The sequence below is a fragment of the Eubalaena glacialis genome, chromosome 9, assembly GCF_028564815.1.
Source record: "Eubalaena glacialis isolate mEubGla1 chromosome 9, mEubGla1.1.hap2.+ XY, whole genome shotgun sequence".
In the NCBI taxonomy this organism is placed as follows: Eukaryota; Metazoa; Chordata; class Mammalia; order Artiodactyla; family Balaenidae; genus Eubalaena; species Eubalaena glacialis.
Genome location: NC_083724.1, coordinates 112,582,278 through 112,599,848, shown reverse-complemented (window position 1 = coordinate 112,599,848; position 17,571 = coordinate 112,582,278). Strand labels below are relative to the sequence as shown.

Below are 17,571 nucleotides of genomic sequence, written 5' to 3'. Positions count from 1 at the left end.
CACATAGCAAGCAGTCCATAATATTAGTTACGTCGTTCATGTATGATTGTCATCATTCTTATACAGACACCAAGGATAAAGCTCTGAGCTAGTTATCAAAAATTGTGAGTCGGAGGCATGCTTCTATTATAAACTACCTGATGACTCTAAATGAGTCCATTTATCTTTTTAATGTCTGCTTAAAATGCAGATAATATTACCTGCGCATCCTGCCCAATGCGCAACGTTATGGGACTCAAATGAGAAACTCAACATCCAAAATTGCTGAGAAATAGGAACTGTTTTGCTGGTCCTGTTATTTTTCTTCTTCTAACTCCGTGCTCTCCCACCACAAGTGGCTACTTAAATGTAAATTAATTAAAATGAAATATCATTGAAAATCCAGTTTCTCAGCCATGCTAGCAACACTTCCACATGTGGCTGGTGGCTCCCACGTTGGACCACACAGCTAAACTACTCGTTACCCCTTAATGCAAATGCTCACCCTCTTTCTTCTGCCTCTTCTTCCACCTGTGGATCAGGTAGGGAAGATTTTAAGTTTTTTAAAAATAGATTAAAATAAACTTAAACTTTTAAAACCTAAAATAAGATTTTAGGTTTTTAAAAACAGAGTCTTAATCCATAATAGGTATGAAATATTAAAAATGCTGAGCTCTGCTCTCTTTGGTATGGGAAGATACCATTTCTAATGGGATATGGACCTTGATGGTTTGCCTTGACCGCTCTGCAGGCTCTTGCCCAGACCCTTGGGCATTTTCAGATGGCTGGAAGGGTTGGGGTGTTATAAGAAATAATGAAGGGAAAGAGAGCTAACAGGTGCAACACGGGTTAAATCCACATGCCTTCGAGAGTGTGTTATTCTTACCATCCTGACTGCCACTGTGATCTTTATCAAGTGTAATCATCAAACTTTTAATCAATTAATTTTTAAATTATTATTTTTGTATTACATTTTTTTTCTCCCAGTTTTGAGATATAATTGACATACAGCACTGAATAAGTTTAAGGTATAATGACCTGATTTACGTACATCGTGAAAGTGATTATCATGATAAGTTTAGTGAATGTCCATCATCTCATACAGGTACCAAATTAAAGGAACAGACACATTTTTTTTTTTCTTGTGATGAGGACTCTTCGGATTTACCCTCTTAACAGCTTTAATGTATAACGTACAACAGTGATAATTATATTTATCATGTTGCACATTACATCTTTAGTACTTATTTATCTTATAACTGGAAGTTTGTATCTTTCGACTGCCTCCATCGGATTCCCCCCGTTGCCCCCTTGAACTTTTCATTTAAATCACTCCAGAGGACCTTCTGATTCTTTCATACTTGTTAAATAAACCTCGAGCGGCAGCAGCCTGAAACCATGGCCACAGCCACCCCACCACCCACACCTATAACTGGGCATCTGTTACTCAAACCATAGGGGAGAACGGGTTTACTGAAGGTTCTGAACGCAGTGTGGTTGGCCGGTGAATTTCAGGAGTCTGCTGGAGCCATTACTGTGGCTACAAGGACATGTTGGTGAAAAATATAGGACTAGTACTGTGTAGTGTTTCAATTGTGGTTAAACTACTACATCCATGCCACTTCTCGATGTCATCTAGGACGTAAAATTGTGGGCCAGGGTTTATTGGCGTGGCTGCCATCAGGGGAATCTTCTCTCTGATCCTTTCTGGACGAAAAGAGTATTTCTTTTGGCTGTTGGTGATTATTTAGTCAAGTCAGCTGGGCCACTTTGAGGAAATGTTGGCTTTCTTCGTTACCTTTGGAAAAAGCTCAAAATAGATTGATATACTCTGTGAACTCCCAATGACCACATTTTCCTTTTATTTACAAAGAGGAGTTGCAAGGACAAAACTGATTCAGTGCAGTTAACCACGTAACTAACATCATGGTGTGAACAATATCTGTTATAGACAGAGATCCTACATGTAAGGCTTTTAAAGGCTTATAGATGTTGAGAAATAAAAAACTGAATTGGGTATATCTTTTTTTTTCTTTTCCATTATAGTTTATCACAGGATATTGAATACAGTTCCCTGTGCTATACAGTAGGACCTTGTTGCTTATCCATCCCATACACAATAGTTTGCATCTCCTAATCCCAAACTCCCAATCCCAAGTATACTTGGGTATATCTTTTAAACACCAGATATACCTTTAGTGAATAGCCGGTTTAGGAAAACCACCAATTGTCCTCTTACCTTCCTATCTGACATCTGTCAGGAAAGGATAGACATTTTAACATAAATCCTGGCAGCCACTGTTTCCTAATACGTTTCTGACCCATTGTTGGTCTATAGAATTCCTGCTCTTAAAAAAAGTCCAACTTTCTAAGCCTTGTTCTGCTAGTTGCTTGGCTTTGACATACCCATACTCATTATGACCCAGTTTTTCATTTGCTAAAAGGGAATAGTCCTCCCTCCTGTTACTTATAGGGATGTTGTAAAGTCAAATATGGGAATAATAGATGAGAAGTCACTCTGCAAACATTAGAAGATGCAACGCAAATACAACTTGAGTTTGTTCTCAGTTTTCTGGGCTTTGTACTATCACCCATTCTGCTTAGCCATTTAACAAATAGAAACCTAAGAAGGGGTTCGTTCTGCTCCTTGAACGGGGCTATGCACTTTACATGGGAAAAAATTGGGAGAAGGTGGAAAGGGAAGTCGCTGAGGTAAAGCAGGCTGTCTTTGCCATCCTCCCAGTTGAAGGGCTCACAGTGGGTCTCACCTTCATAGAACCACTGCCCCCAAACGCCACTGACTCAGAGCTCCTGCCGGGACAGCAGAGGGATGTGGCGTGTGTGCAGACTCCATTCTGCAGGGCTGTCTGAGGACCTGGTTCTCCAAGCTTCAGGCCTCCTTGAGACAGATCAGTTTCTCCCTCCCAACCAGTTCTACTGTCTTTGCTCCTTCACAGGTTTTGGTTTTGAGAGCACTCCCCAATAGAACTCTTGCTCATGAATCTTAGAGTCTCATGGTCTGTTTCTCTGAGAACCCAACCCATAACAGTTGGCAGTGGGAGCGGTCCCAGGAAGCAGTCCTTGAAAATGGGATTTTGGAGCTAGATCACCAGCTGGCAGGCTGGCAGTGAGGGCCACAGCATTGGTGGCAGGTGAGTATGGAGAGGCACTGTCATGTTGCAGTTGTGCACTTGCTAAAACTTTTACTGGTAGCGAAATATAAGAAAATGATGGGAGAAAATGTTACTGGTGGGTGAAATAACTCAGGCCTTTGAGATGAGCCAGTGTCTTATTCTGCTCAGGCTGCTGTCACACAGTACCATAGAGTGCGTGACTTAAACAGCAGACATTTATTTCTCACAGCTCTGGAGGCTGGAATGTCCAAGATCAAGGTGCTGGCAAATTCGTTTCTTGGTGAGGCCCTGTTCCTGGTGTGCAGACGGCTGCCTTTTGCTGTGTCCTCAACACGGCAGGGGAGAGTCTCCTGGGTCTCTTCTTACAAGGGCACTAATCCCATCATGGGGGCTCCACCCTCATGACCTCATCTAAACCCAAGTACTTCCCAAAGGCCTCATCCTCAAATACCATCACGCTGTGGGGGAGGGAGGGGGTTAGGGCTTCAACGTATAAATTTAGGGGGGAGGGACACAGACATTCAGTCCAATAACAACCAGGGTAGTAGTAATTATAAGTTTTACAAAATTGGATCACTATTGCTGGGTGCAATGGATGCCTCACTGTGTGGAATCCAGAGGCCTCCCTGGCAGCATGTAAAGAGACACTCATATTCTGTAGATCAAAGACAGAAAAGGCCAAGGACCAGCCTGACACTGAATTATGAGTTCCATAGCTCCAGATGTCAAGGGTCCTGATCAGGAAGAATGGGACCCTGAGAGATTGAATGGTGCCATCTACACTTGAACGTCTGAATTCCCAGAGGCCCTTGAACATCCTGAGCCTAGAGAAGCAGCCACTCCTTCCTGTTAAAGGCTGGCACCTTCCATCTGCTTGAAGACAATGCACAGGTCTCAATCCTTCCAGGCAGCATACACCCCTCTCAGGACCTAACCCCACCTCCACTCCTAGCCATCAGGCCAACAGGTAAGGTCAGGTTCCGACATAACCCGGTCAGGGAAGTGCTGGGCCCGCTAAGAGAGGAAATGGACTGTGCCCCGAAGGAGCTGCAGGACCCAGGTACCATGTGATAGCAAGAGCCAGGAGAGTTTATATGAGGATGGATTCTGAGGACACTGGATCAAGGTGGGTGGGACACAAAATAGGGTAGAGTTTGTGGATTTGAAGGCACACAGCAGTATTTAGTACCTTGGCAAGGACCCAGGGACCCTGGGACTCTGGGATCATGGGAGATACCACTAACACACTTAGGATGGTTTGGGGCAGTTGTGGAAGACAGAATCAAAAGCTTCAGTGAAGAGGGCATGCCATGTAAGGCTGGAAAACTCACCAGCCCACCATGTGCCCTGGGAGGACCTGGAAGGCATGCTGTTCATCAAAGCAATGAGAAATGAGCTGGCTGAGCTGGCGAGAGGGGTGCCAGCATCACTGAGACTTTCTACTGGTCAGGGCAAACGGCAGGAGTTGCTGTTAGGTGACTGGGCTTCCGTAACAATGGGGAGGAAAAGATCCTTCAGTAGTAGAGGCCAAATGGGGCACGTAGCCATCAGAGGTACATGGAAGCAAAATCGCAGTGGCAGCCAGGGGACCCGACCCGGGGGAGCAATAGAGATAACGAAGAGAACATGGAGTTATGTCAATGAGCCAAAGAGGACCCCTGCATATTGCCACTAAGTTGTTCACTTCTTCATAACATGTTGAGACCATTAGCTCAAAAGCCCACGAGAGTCAAGCTCAAAATTTTAAATTTAAAGCGTCCAATTGCTTTAAATATAGCCCCAATAGATTTTTAGCTACTTAGAGACTGCTTGGCATACCCTGCAAAACATATGTACCCCACATCTGCTAGCCATAGACAAGACGAATCCTGAGGCTATACAACACTGGGGGCCACAGCTGCCCTTTGGAGCTCTCCTGACCCAGAGACTCCCTGCCGTGCTACTGAGTGACATCTCCCAGACACCTAAGCCCCCTCTGGTTCCCTTCTCCCCTGTGAGTTCTCTTGCCTTCCTCCCCTCTGGATGGTGTCCCCGGGCTCTGGAAGGTCTCCTGCTGTGAGGGGCACCCCCCTGCCTATCCAAGCACAGCCCAAAGCAAGCTTGTTGTGTGCTACTGTCCCCTTGCGGTCATACCTTTTTCTTGCTCAGTCCCCAAATCCCTCAACAGGCAACCAGAGGGACAAGACAGATGAGAAGCCAACAGGGGTATCACTCAGTCTGTAGAATAAATAGGAAGCAAGGAAGGGTGGTCAGGAGGTTGAGGGCAGCCATCCGGATAAAGGTCATGATCCTATGTCCCGTTTCTAGACCTGAGCAGTTTTCAGACCTGGAACCCACTGAATGAAGTAGAGGAAGGGAACTCAGAAAAATGGGCCCTACAACACCGTGGCAAGTCTGTAATCATTGCCAATGTCTTTCTCAAAAGGGATCTAGGGCCATTTATTTCAGTAGTTGTTCCCTGGGGAAAGGTGACAATTCAGACATTAGGGAGGACTGTTGGACGCATATTCCAAGTTGACATTGATACCTGGGCACCCAAAGTGTCATCATGCCCCCACCCTGTTAGAGAGGGGGCATAAGGGAGCCTGGTAATGTACGGAGCTCTGTCCTGGGTCGTTGGACCCACTGGAGCGGGAATGAAGAGTGAAGATCTCTGTTACATGCTAACACACACCAGACAGCATCTACCAGGAAAGAGGTACTTAACAACCAAGCAAACATAATGACTCAGTCAGTTGTCATCAGCCAACCTCTGACACTACAATGCTGAGACAAGGAGCACACGAGCAGCACAGCCATGGTGGCAGAAATGCAGGGGCCCAACCACATGAGGGTCCACTCACAAAGACTGACCACTGCCACTGCCCAATGTCCAGCCTGCCAGCAATAGACCAGTGCTGAGCCTCTGGATAGACACCTACCACTTGGTGTAAAGTGACCTGTGATTCATCTTGACTAAGGTGGACACATAATTGGGATGTGGGTTTGCCTTTCCTGCTTGCAGTGCTGAAGCCAACACAGCTCTGTTTACACAGTATTGCTCCACCAACATGGGATCCTGCAAAACAACCCATCAGACCAGGGGACCCACTTTCTAACGAGGGAGGGGGCGCAGTGGGCACATGAGCAGGGGACCCATTGGCCCAATCATATATTCCACCACCCAGAAACTGCTGCCCTGATAGAATAATTGATGTGCCAGCTTCCAGATGATATCTTATGAAGATGGGGTACCATTTTCCAGGATTTAGCATACTCCCTTAATGGATGCTATTATGTGGTACTGTGTTCCCAGTAGACAGAACACAGAAGGCTGAGAAACATGGTAGGGAAGTAGAAGTAGCTCCATTTTCTACATTCTCGGTGACCCACTTAGGGAACTTAGGCTTCTTTTCCTTGACACTGTAAGTGCCTAGAGGTCCTGGTTTCCAGAAAGGGAATACTTTCACCACAGAACTTTAAACTTTAAGCTGTGGCTATTGCTTGGCCATTTGGGGCTCCTTGTGCTAAGAGACCAGCAGCCGAATAAAGGGGTCACCATCCTGCCTGTGGTAATTGACCCTGATCACTGGGAGAAGGGGGGCTGCTGTTACACAAGGGGAGCAGGGAGGGATGTGTTTGGCTCACAAGTGATCCAATGGGGGAATCTCTTGGTACCCAGTTCTGATGGCAAACGGAAACATCCAACAGCCATAGCCTGAGAGAGGTACGGTCACTGGAGACTCAAACTTCTCATGGATGAGGTTCTAAGTCACCCTGACCAGTGGAAGTGCTATTTGAGAGCAAGGGGAACCTAGAATTGGGTAGTAGAGGAAGACGATGAGTATCAGCTGTGGCTGTGGGTCCAGCTGCAGCTTGTTTGACTGAATCCCCTCTGAGCTTTCCAGATGGGGGTGAACTTACTCCCTGAAGGAGGCGATTGAGTAGCACCAGGGGTAGACAGCAGTGGCCACTGTGGTGAGCTACGCAGACCCTGCTTTAGGCCCTAGCACACTCTAGCTACTGGGCGTGTTGGCTGGTGAAGATCCACAGCTACGTCCCTGGGAGGGAATTGACCTTTATGGAAGAAAGCTGCCTCTCCCAAGGTCATACCACCTTCCCATGGTCAGCATATATCCCTTGACCAGATGATGCTGGAGTAAAAAGGCACAGGTTCCTTGCCTTGATCTGGGATATCTCTGAAGGGCCATCCCAGCTTCAAAGTTCCCTGTGGCTCATCAAGGTTAACTTCTCCCTCTGCCCAATCTTACTTCTCTCACTCCACCTCATTCACTGTTGACAAGAGCATTCTTCAATCACTTTCCTACATCCCAGTCTCCATCTCAAAGTTGGTTTCCCAGCACATTATTTTCTCTCTCATTCTTCCATCCTTCTCTTTTTCCTCTTTCTTTCTCCTCTTTCTTCCCCATTTCTCCTATGCATAGAGTGACAATATATCCCTGTTTGCTGGGAAGAGTCCTATTTTTTTTTTTTTTTTTTTTTTTTTTTTTAAAGTTTTTTTTTTTTTTTAATTTTATTTATTTATTTATGGCTGTGTTGGGTCTTCGTTTCTGTGCGAGGGCTTTCTCTAGTTGTGGCAAGTGGGGGCCACTCTTCATCACGGTGCGCGGGCCTCTCACTATCGCGGCCTCTCTTGTTGAGGAGCACAGGCTCCAGACGCGCAGGCTCAGCAATTGTGGCTCACGGGCCTAGTCGCTCCGCGGCATGTGGGATCTTCCCAGACCAGGGCTTGAACCCGTGTCCCCTGCATTGGCAGGCAGATTCTCAACCACTGCGCCACCAGGGAAGCCCCGAAGAGTCCTATTTTACTCCTGGTAATCTGGTGACTCATCGGGTCAGTATCCCCTTTAATTCTCAAAAGGGTCCTGATTTAGACTCTACATTATATGATCAGAATTCACTGAATTCATCTTTTCTTCATCATACACACATTCTTTACACTTATTATATTTTACTAGGTGCTGGGAATACAGACCTGAGTAAGAGATTCCAGTCCTCTGAGCCCAGCCTCCAAATTCCTACTGAAATTGCCAAAAGAATATTGTAATAAAAAGACACATTATAGCTGGAAACCAGAGAAAGGTGCCATTCTCATATAATAAACTTCAAGGAATTTCTCCAAGACATATTACAGGTGAGACTGGATTGAGGGAAGGGTCTGCCTCGACAGGTGTTTCCTCTGCATTCCTTTCACTCATTTTCTTCAGATGAAAAATTACCTGGGGACTGGTGGAAGTCACCCCACCAGTGTGCCCTAAATCAGAGCAGCAGGGACTGGAGGTGACATGGGGGAACCTCCCAATTCTATCTGTGCCCCAGAGCCATGCACTGGGCATAGCAAGATTCTCAGGGGAGGGGACCTCTTCAGCACTCATAACAGTCATCTGTTTGGGGCTGTATCCTAAACACGTTGTGGGCACCTCAGGAGGGCAGAGGGGCCCCTAAATTAAAGGTCGCTGCCCCAGTTAACATGGTTCGTCATAACAAACATGAAAACAAAACTCTCAGACATAAGAATGAGGCTCTTTAGTACAGCAGCCTCCAGCTATAGCTGCCTTCCTATTCTCCACAGACCACTGGAGCTTAAATTGAGAAAAGTAAAATGTACAATCATTCTAAGAGTTTTCCTTCTTTCTTCACTGAGTCCTGGAGGAGCTGAACAAACTCCATACAAGACACCATCTCGACTCCTATTATCTGAAAGCATAACAAAAACAGCTGAAATGTATCATTATGACATCTTACAGATGGGAAAACTGAAGCTCAGAAATGTGAAGTGGCTTGCCCAGGATCCTTAAATTGACACCCCTTTGTCAGAAGAGCAATCACTGGCTATGTAAAGTCTTTAGACATTTAAAGAGAATTTGCAGTTAAAGAGAGAGGGAAAGAAGAGAGAGAGAGAAATCTGATGAACCAGTGTAGAATCACTGGAAAAATGACACTTTTAAATGACTGTCATCACAATGAGAGTAGAGAATGTACTGGAAGCTAACATTTAATGTCAACATTGTGTGAAATGATTCTAAACAACCCTTGGGGATTATTATCAAACAGAACTGTAATGGAGGCAGTGATATCACTGTAAAAATGATAATATCCACATATCATTTCCAGAAAAATTACTCAAAGAAATACTTTGGTCAACTGGGAAATGTATCTAAATGAAGCGCTGAAGACTGTATCAACTGTTCTCCTTGCGCAGGGGCCATGCTAATTTTCTCTGTATCATTGCAATTTTAGTATATGTGCTGCCAAAGCGAACACTGTACCAACTGTTGTTAAAGCAACTTTTCTGAAAAAAATTATTACAAGCCCATGTCAAAGCTGTATACCAAATTTGCCACGAGGGAAAATGGATGGTGGTATAATACAGCGGTGTCAGTTAATATTATCAGATTCCTCTCAAGACCCACAGCTTCTCAGAAGGTGCTCATGATCTCAGTAAAGGCTATCCAAAAGTTGCTCAAGAAAGTTAATTATTTCCCAGAAGGAATTGTAATTACATCACATTCATAAAGGAAGTTCTGTCCCAAACCTGATTTGGGACAATTTTCTTTCTTACCATGTTACAATGTAACCATCACATTTTTGTGGCTCACTTAAGGGAGAAAACAAAATCTAGACCACGTTGCAAGTTAAACTCAAGAGACATTATAGAATGGAGGCACGGATTGAGAAAATACAAGAAATGTTTAACAAAGATCTAGAAGAACTAAAGAACAAACAAACAGAGATGAACAACACAATAACTGAAATGAAAAATACACTAGAAGGAATCAATAACAGAATAACTGAGGCATAAGAACGAATAAGTGAGCTAGAAGACAAAATGGTAGAAATAACTGCCAAGGAGCAAAATAAAGAAAAAAGAATGAAAAGAATTGAAGACAATCTCAGAGACCTCTGGGACAACACTAAACACACCAACATTTGAATTAGAGGGGTCCCAGAAGAAGAAGAAGAAAAGAAAGGGTCTGAGAAAATATTTGAAGAGATTATAGTCAAAAACTTCTCTAACATGGGAAAGGAAATAGTCACCCAAATCCAGGAAGCACAGAGAGTCCCATACAGGATAAACCCTAGGAAAAACACACCAAGACACATATTAATCAAACTAACAAAAATTAAATTCAAAGAAAAAATATTAAAAGCAGCAAGGGAAAAACAAAAAATAGCATACAAAGGAATCCTCATAAGGTTATCAGTTGATTTTTCAGCAGAAACTCTGCAGACAAGAAGGGAGTGGCAGGATATACTTAAAGTGATGAAAGAGAAAAACCTGCAACCAAGATTACTCTAGCCAGCAAGGATCTCATTCAGATTTGATGGAGAAATCAAAAGCTTTTCAGACAAGCAAAAGCTAAGAGAATTTAGCACCACCAAACCAGCTTTACAACAAATGCTAAAGAAACTTCTCTAGGCGGGAAACACAAGAGAAGAAAAAGACCCACAAAAACAAACCCAAAACAATTAAGAAAATGGTAGTAGGAACATACATATTGATAATAACTTTGAATGTAAATGGATTAAATGCCCCAACCAAAAGACGCAGACTGGCTGAATGGATACAAAAACAAGACCCATATATATGCTGTCTACAAGAGACCCACTTCAGACCTAGGGACACATACAGACTGAAAGTGAAGGGATGGAAAAAGATATTCCATGCAAATGGGATTCAAAAGAAGCTGGAGTAGCAATACTCATATCAGATAAAATAGACTTTAAAATAAAGACTGTTACAAGAGATAAGGAGGGACACTACATAATGATCAAGGGATCAATCCAAGAAGAAGATATAACAATTATAAATGTTTATGCATGCAACATAGGAGCACCTCAATACATAAGACAAATTGCTAACGACCATGAAAGGAGATATCAACAGTAACACAATAATAGTAGGGGACTTTAACACCCCACTTGCACCAATGGACAGATCATCCAAACAGAAAATAAATAAGGAAACACAAGCTTTAAATGACACAATAGACCAGATAGATTTAATTGATATTTATAGAACATTCCACCCAAAAGTGGCAGAATATATTTTCTTCTCAAGTGCACATGGAACAATCTCCAGGATAGATCACATCTTGGGTCACAAATCAAGCCTCAGAAAATTTAAGAAAATTGAAGTTGTATCAAACATCTTTTCTGACCACAACGCTATGAGATTGGAAATCAATTACAGGAAAAAAACTGTAAAAAACACAAATACATCGAGGCTAAACAGTGCGCTACTAAATAACCAAGAGATCACTGAAGAAATCAAAGAAGAAATAAAAAAATACATTGAAACAAATGGCAATGAAAACACGATGACCCAAAACCTATGGGATGCAGCAAAAACAGTTCTAAGAGGGAAGTTTATAGCAATTCAATCTCACCTCGTGAAACAAGAAAAATCTCAAATAAACAATCTAACCCTACACTTAAAACAACTAGAGAAAGAAGAACAAAGAAAACCCAAAGTCAGTAGAAGGCAAGAAATCATAAAGATCAGAGCAGATATAAATGAAATAGAAATGAAGAAAACAATAGCAAAGATCAATAAAACTAAAAGCTGGTTCTTTGAGAAGATGAACAAAATTGATAAACCCTTAGCCAGACTCATCAAGAAAAAAAGGGAGAGGACGCAAATCAATAAAATTAGAAATGAAAAAGGAGAAATCACAACTGACACCGCAGAAATACAAAGGATTATAAGAGACTACTACAAACAACTATATGCCAATAAAATGGACAACCATGAAGAAATGGACAAATTCTTGGAAAGGTACAATTTTCTAAGACTGAACCAGGAAGAATTAGAAAATATAAACAGACCTATCACAAGTAATGAAATTGAAACTATAATTAAAAATCTTCCAACAAACCAAAGTCCAGGACCAGATGGCTTCACAGGCGAATTCTATCAAACATTTAGAGAATAGCTAACACCCATCCTTCTCAAACTCTTCCAAAAAATTGCAGAGGGAGAAACACTCCCAAATTCATTCTATGAAGCGACCATCACCCTGATACCAAAACCAGAAAAAGATATCACAAAAAAAGAAAATTATAGACCAATATCACTGATGAACAAAGATGCAGAAATCCTCAACAAAATACTAGCAAACAGAATCCAACAACACATTAAAAGGATCATACACCATGATCAAGTAAGATTTATCCCAGGGATGCAAGGATTCTTCAATATATGCAAATCAATCAATGTGATACACCACATTAACCAATAAAGGAATAAAAACCATATGATCATCTCAATAGATGCAGAAAAAGCTTTTGACAAAATTCAACACCCATTTATGATAAAAACTCTCCAGAAAATGGGCATACAGGAACCTACTTCAACATAATAAAAGCCATACATGACAAACCCACAGCAAGCATCATAATCAATGGTGAAAAACTGAAAGCATTTCCACTAAGATCAGGAGCAAGACAAGGATGTCCACTCTCACCACTCTTATTCAACGTAGTTTTGGAAATCCTAGCCACAGCAATCAGAGAAGAAAAAGAAATAAAAGGAATACAAATTGGAAAAGAAGAAGTAAAACTGTCACTGTTTGCAGATGACATGATACTATACATAGAAAATCCTAAAGATGCCAGAAAACTACTAGAACTAATCAATGAATTTGGTAAGGTTGCAGGATACAAAATTAATGCACAGAAGTCTCTGGCATTTGTATACACCAACAACAAAATATCAGAAAGAGAAATTAAGGAAACAACCCCATTTACCACTGCAATAAAAAGAATAAGATACCTAGGAATAAACCTGCCTAAGGAGGCAAAAGACTTGTACTCAGAAAACTATAAAACACTGATGAAAGAAATCAAAGATGACATAAACAGATGGAGAAATATATCATGTTCTTGGATTGGAAGAATCAATATTGTGAAAATGACTATACTACCCCAAAGCAATCTACAGATTCAATGCAATCCCTATCAAACTACCAATGGCATTCTTCACAGAATTAGAACAAAAATTTTTACAATTCGTATGGAAACACAAAAGACCCCGAATAGCCAAAGCAGTCTTGAGAAAGAAAAACGGAGTTGGAGGAATCATGCTCCCCAACTTTAAACTATACCACGAGGCTACAGCAATCAAGACAGTATGGTACTGGCACAAAAACATAAATATAGATCAATGGTACAGGAGAGAATGCCCAGAGATAAACCCAGGCACATATAGTCACTAATTAACTACAAAGGAGGCAAGAACATACAATGGAGAAAAGACAGCCTCTTCAATAAGTGGTGCTGGGAAAACTGGACAGCTACATGTAGAAGAATGAAATTAGAACACTACCTAACACCATACACAAAATAAACTCCAAATGGATTAAAGACCTAAATGTAAAACCAGACACTATAAAACTCTTAGAGGAAAACATAGAAAAAACACTCTTAGACATAAACCACAGCAAGATCTTTTTTGACCCACCTCCTAGAGTAACGGAAATAAAAACAAAAATAAACAAATGGGACTTAAAAGCTTTTGCACAGCAAAGGAAACCATAAATAAGACACAAAGACAACCCTCAGAATGGGAGAAAATATTTGCAAATGAAACAACAGACAAAGGATTAATCTTCAAAATATACAAACAGCTCATGAAGCTCAATATCAAAAAAACAAATGATCCAGTTAAAAAATGGGCGGAAGACCTAAGTAGATATTTAACCAAGGAAGACATACAGATGGCCAAGAGGCACATGAAAAGCTGCTCAACATCACTCATTATTAGAGAAATGCAAATCAAAACTACAATGAGGTATCACCTCACACCAGTTAGAATGGGCATCATCAGAAAATCTACAAACAACAAATGCTGGAGAGGGTGTGGAGAAAAGGGAACCCTCTTGCACTGTTGGTGGGAATGTAAATTGATACAGCCCCTATGGAGAACAGTATGGAGCTTCCTTAAAAATCTAAAAATAGAAATACCATATGACCCAGCAATCCCACTACTGGGCATATACCCTGAGAAAAGCATAATTCAAAAAGAGACATGTACCACATTGTTCATGGCAGCATTATTTACAATAGCCAAGACTTGGAACCAACCTAAATGTCCATTGACAGATGAATGGATAAAGAAGATGTGGCATATATATACAATGGAATATTACTCAGCCATAAGAAGAAACGAAATTGAGTTATTTGTAGTGAGGTGGATGGACCTAGAGATTGTCAGACAGAGTGAAGTAAGTCAGAAAGAGAAAAACAAATATCATATACTAACGCATGTATATGGAATCTTAAAAAAAAATGGTACTGATGAACCTAGTGGCAGGGCAGGAATAAAGATGTAGACATAGAGAATGGACTTGAGGACACGGGGTGGGAGGGGGTAGCTGGGGTGAAGTGAGAGTAGCATGGACATATATACACTACCGAATGTAAAACAGTTAGGTAGTGGGAAGCAGCAGCATAGCACAGGGAGATCAGCTCGGTGCTTTGCGATGACCTAGAGGGGTGGGATAAGGAGGATGGGAGGGAGGCTTAAGAGGGAGGGGATATGGGGACATATGTATGCATATGGCTGATTCACTTTGGTGTACAACAGAAACTAACACAGTATTGTGAAGCAATCATACTCCAATAAAGATCTATTAAAAAAAAAAGATAATGCATACAAAAAAATATTGTGCAATAATAAAAGATTTGTTAAAGGTACAGAGCAAAACAATATGTATATTATAAGCTCATTATTTTAAAGTAAACTATTATGTTTACATACCAAAAGGTATGGAGAACAAACTATTATGTATATAATACATGTTTTATTTTTTTAAAAAAAGAGAGATTAAAGCACATGAATAGGAAAGCTAAAACTCTAATCAAAATTGTAGTGGTATTTCTTTGTGATCTCAGGGTAGAGAAAGACCTTAAATAAGACCCCAAAGCACAAAATGGATAGATTGGACTCTATAAAAATGAAGCAGTTCTATTCAAAAAAGGACAATAGTGACAATAATGACAAATGACAGATTCAGAGATAATATTTGTAACATCTAAAACTGACGATGGATTAACATCTCAACAGACAAGGTACTCCTGCAAATCATCAACATTAACAGTAGCAGCAGCAAGAAGTATTAGCAACAACAATCACCAAGGCTGAGAATCCAGTGGGAAAATGAGCAACTGGAGGGGGCCCAGATGGTTAAAAAGTATCTGAGGAGATGCTCACCACCACCAGCAATCAAAGAAATACATATTAAAACAACAGTGAGATGTAACTTTATGTCCATCAGATTGGCCAAAATTAGAAAATCAGATAATACCAAGTTTTTGGTGTGCCATTGAAGTAAGCTGGGATAGTCATGAGGAATAAAAACAAACCAGAATACAAAATTCAAATATGCAAGTGGAAATGAGAAAAGAAATTATTTCAGATATAGAAAGTGAAAATTATCAGAAAACTAGGTACAGCTCTATGGTTATACATTTTAAAATACAAATGATTTTTTATTTTCTATGAAAATTAAAATTACCCAAGTATATTCACTGAGAGATAGAAACTTGAATAAATGAATAACCATCAAATAAATTATATAACTTATCAAAAGCTCCATGCCTTATGGGCAAGTACTGTTAGTTTAGAAATACATAGATTCTATGCTATTTAAACTAATACTGAACATAAGAAAGAACAGAGATTATTTTTACATAGCTTGGTTTTACAAAACCTGACGTGCTAGTCAGAGTTTGGTGCAAGAACTTTAAACTGTTCCAAACATCATAAGCAGAAGGGGACTTAATACAGGACATTTTGGAGCTTGCAAAATCACTGGAGGATTTGGAGAGGCAGACTCTAAGCAGAGCCTTAAGAATGTCTCACAGAACCCCAAAGCAGTTAACCTCCAGACAGGAAGGCATAGGAAGTGGGAATAAATGATGGGTGTCAAGCAATCAAATACATCACACACAGGCAAAGATAAAATTAACAAGGAAAAAATTGCAGATCAACTGCTATCTTCCCTATTGGAATATAAATTCCACAAGGGCGTGGACTTGGCATTCCTTACCATGGTGTCTCCAGCAAGGCAAGTGTTTGATAAATTTGTAATGAATGAATAAATGATTGATCCTGTTGGGTTTATTATAGAAATACAAGGACAAGCCAACATTAGTAAATGTATTAATATAAGTAGTCACAATAATAGAAAGAAGAGAAAAGTTTTATGATAGTCCTAAAAAGTGCTAAAAAGGTATTTGATATAGTTCAACATATATTTGTGATTGAAACTCTTAGTAACCTAAAAGAAATACTTATTTTATAATATCTGACACAATACTTAATTTAATAATGACATATCACAAAAATATCTGTAATAGTCAGGCAGAAGACAAGGTTTCTCTCCAATACTTCTACCATTTGCCATTGTATTTGAGGACTTAGCCAATGCAACAAGACAAGTAAAATAAATCAGGTATATTTACCAGAAGGAAAGAGACCATGAATAGGTGATATAATTGTCTATTTGGAAAGTCTACTGAATCAGTTAAAAAACTAAACAACTTATAAGGAATAAGTAAGATGACTGATTGCATAATAAATAAACAACTTCTTTAGATTTCAACACTAATCAGTTAGGAATTACAAATATATAAATATTTATATTCAAAAATTACCTAGGAATAATTTGAACAAATTTTTTGCTAGACCTATATGAAGAATATTATAAAGTTGCACTGTAGGACATAAAGGAAAACAATAAACTGAGGAGCATGTGGTTTTCCTAGTTTCTTAATATATCATACATTTCCAGTTTCAGTTTAAAAATCTCAATGTTTATTAAAAAATATAGTGACATTTCACATTTTAGGAGAAATGATAGATTATGTAATAAGTGCTATTGGTACAACTAACAATTTGGTGACAGAATTTTGATTTCCACCTCATAACATAATGAAAATAAATTCCAGATGGCATGTAGTTGATATATAAATAGCAAAGATGTTTTGAATAAAATAATGAGTGAATTAAATATTTAAATGTATCTATAACTAAACTTCTATGTAAATTAGTCTTCTAAGACTTTGGTGCTTACTGTTGAAAGTGGAACCAAGACCACAGCAAACAAATCTACTTATTGAGGGAAAAAATTTTAATGGAAAAAGAAATCATAAGAAAATATAAGTTAATATTTAAATTATTTTAGAATGGGGAAGGATTACCTGAGAATGACACAAAAGGAGGATATTATAATGGAAAAGATGGGTGGCTTGAACTACATACGATTTAAAGACACTTTTTTATGGTGGGCTCGATTGATTGCCTAATCCCACTGCCATTTTCAATCCCCAGCTCTGAGGCCTATCACAAAGAGGATGGAAAAGTGGGTACTTGCTTTCTCAGCTACCTATCTGACTATGGATATCCGTTAACTTAATTATAGCAAAGGAGACATAAGGGATGTTTCAGGAAAAG

At 40.2% G+C, this 17,571-nt stretch overlaps 1 non-coding gene across 1 annotated transcript; it reads right to left on the bottom strand.

The window, feature by feature from the left end:
- Positions 1–9,270: 9,270 nt before the first annotated feature.
- On the bottom strand, positions 9,271–9,377 carry LOC133098513 (U6 spliceosomal RNA). Its single transcript, XR_009702206.1, has one exon. It is a non-coding gene; the product is annotated as a U6 spliceosomal RNA (small nuclear RNA).
- Between the last annotated feature and the right edge of the window lie 8,194 nt (positions 9,378–17,571).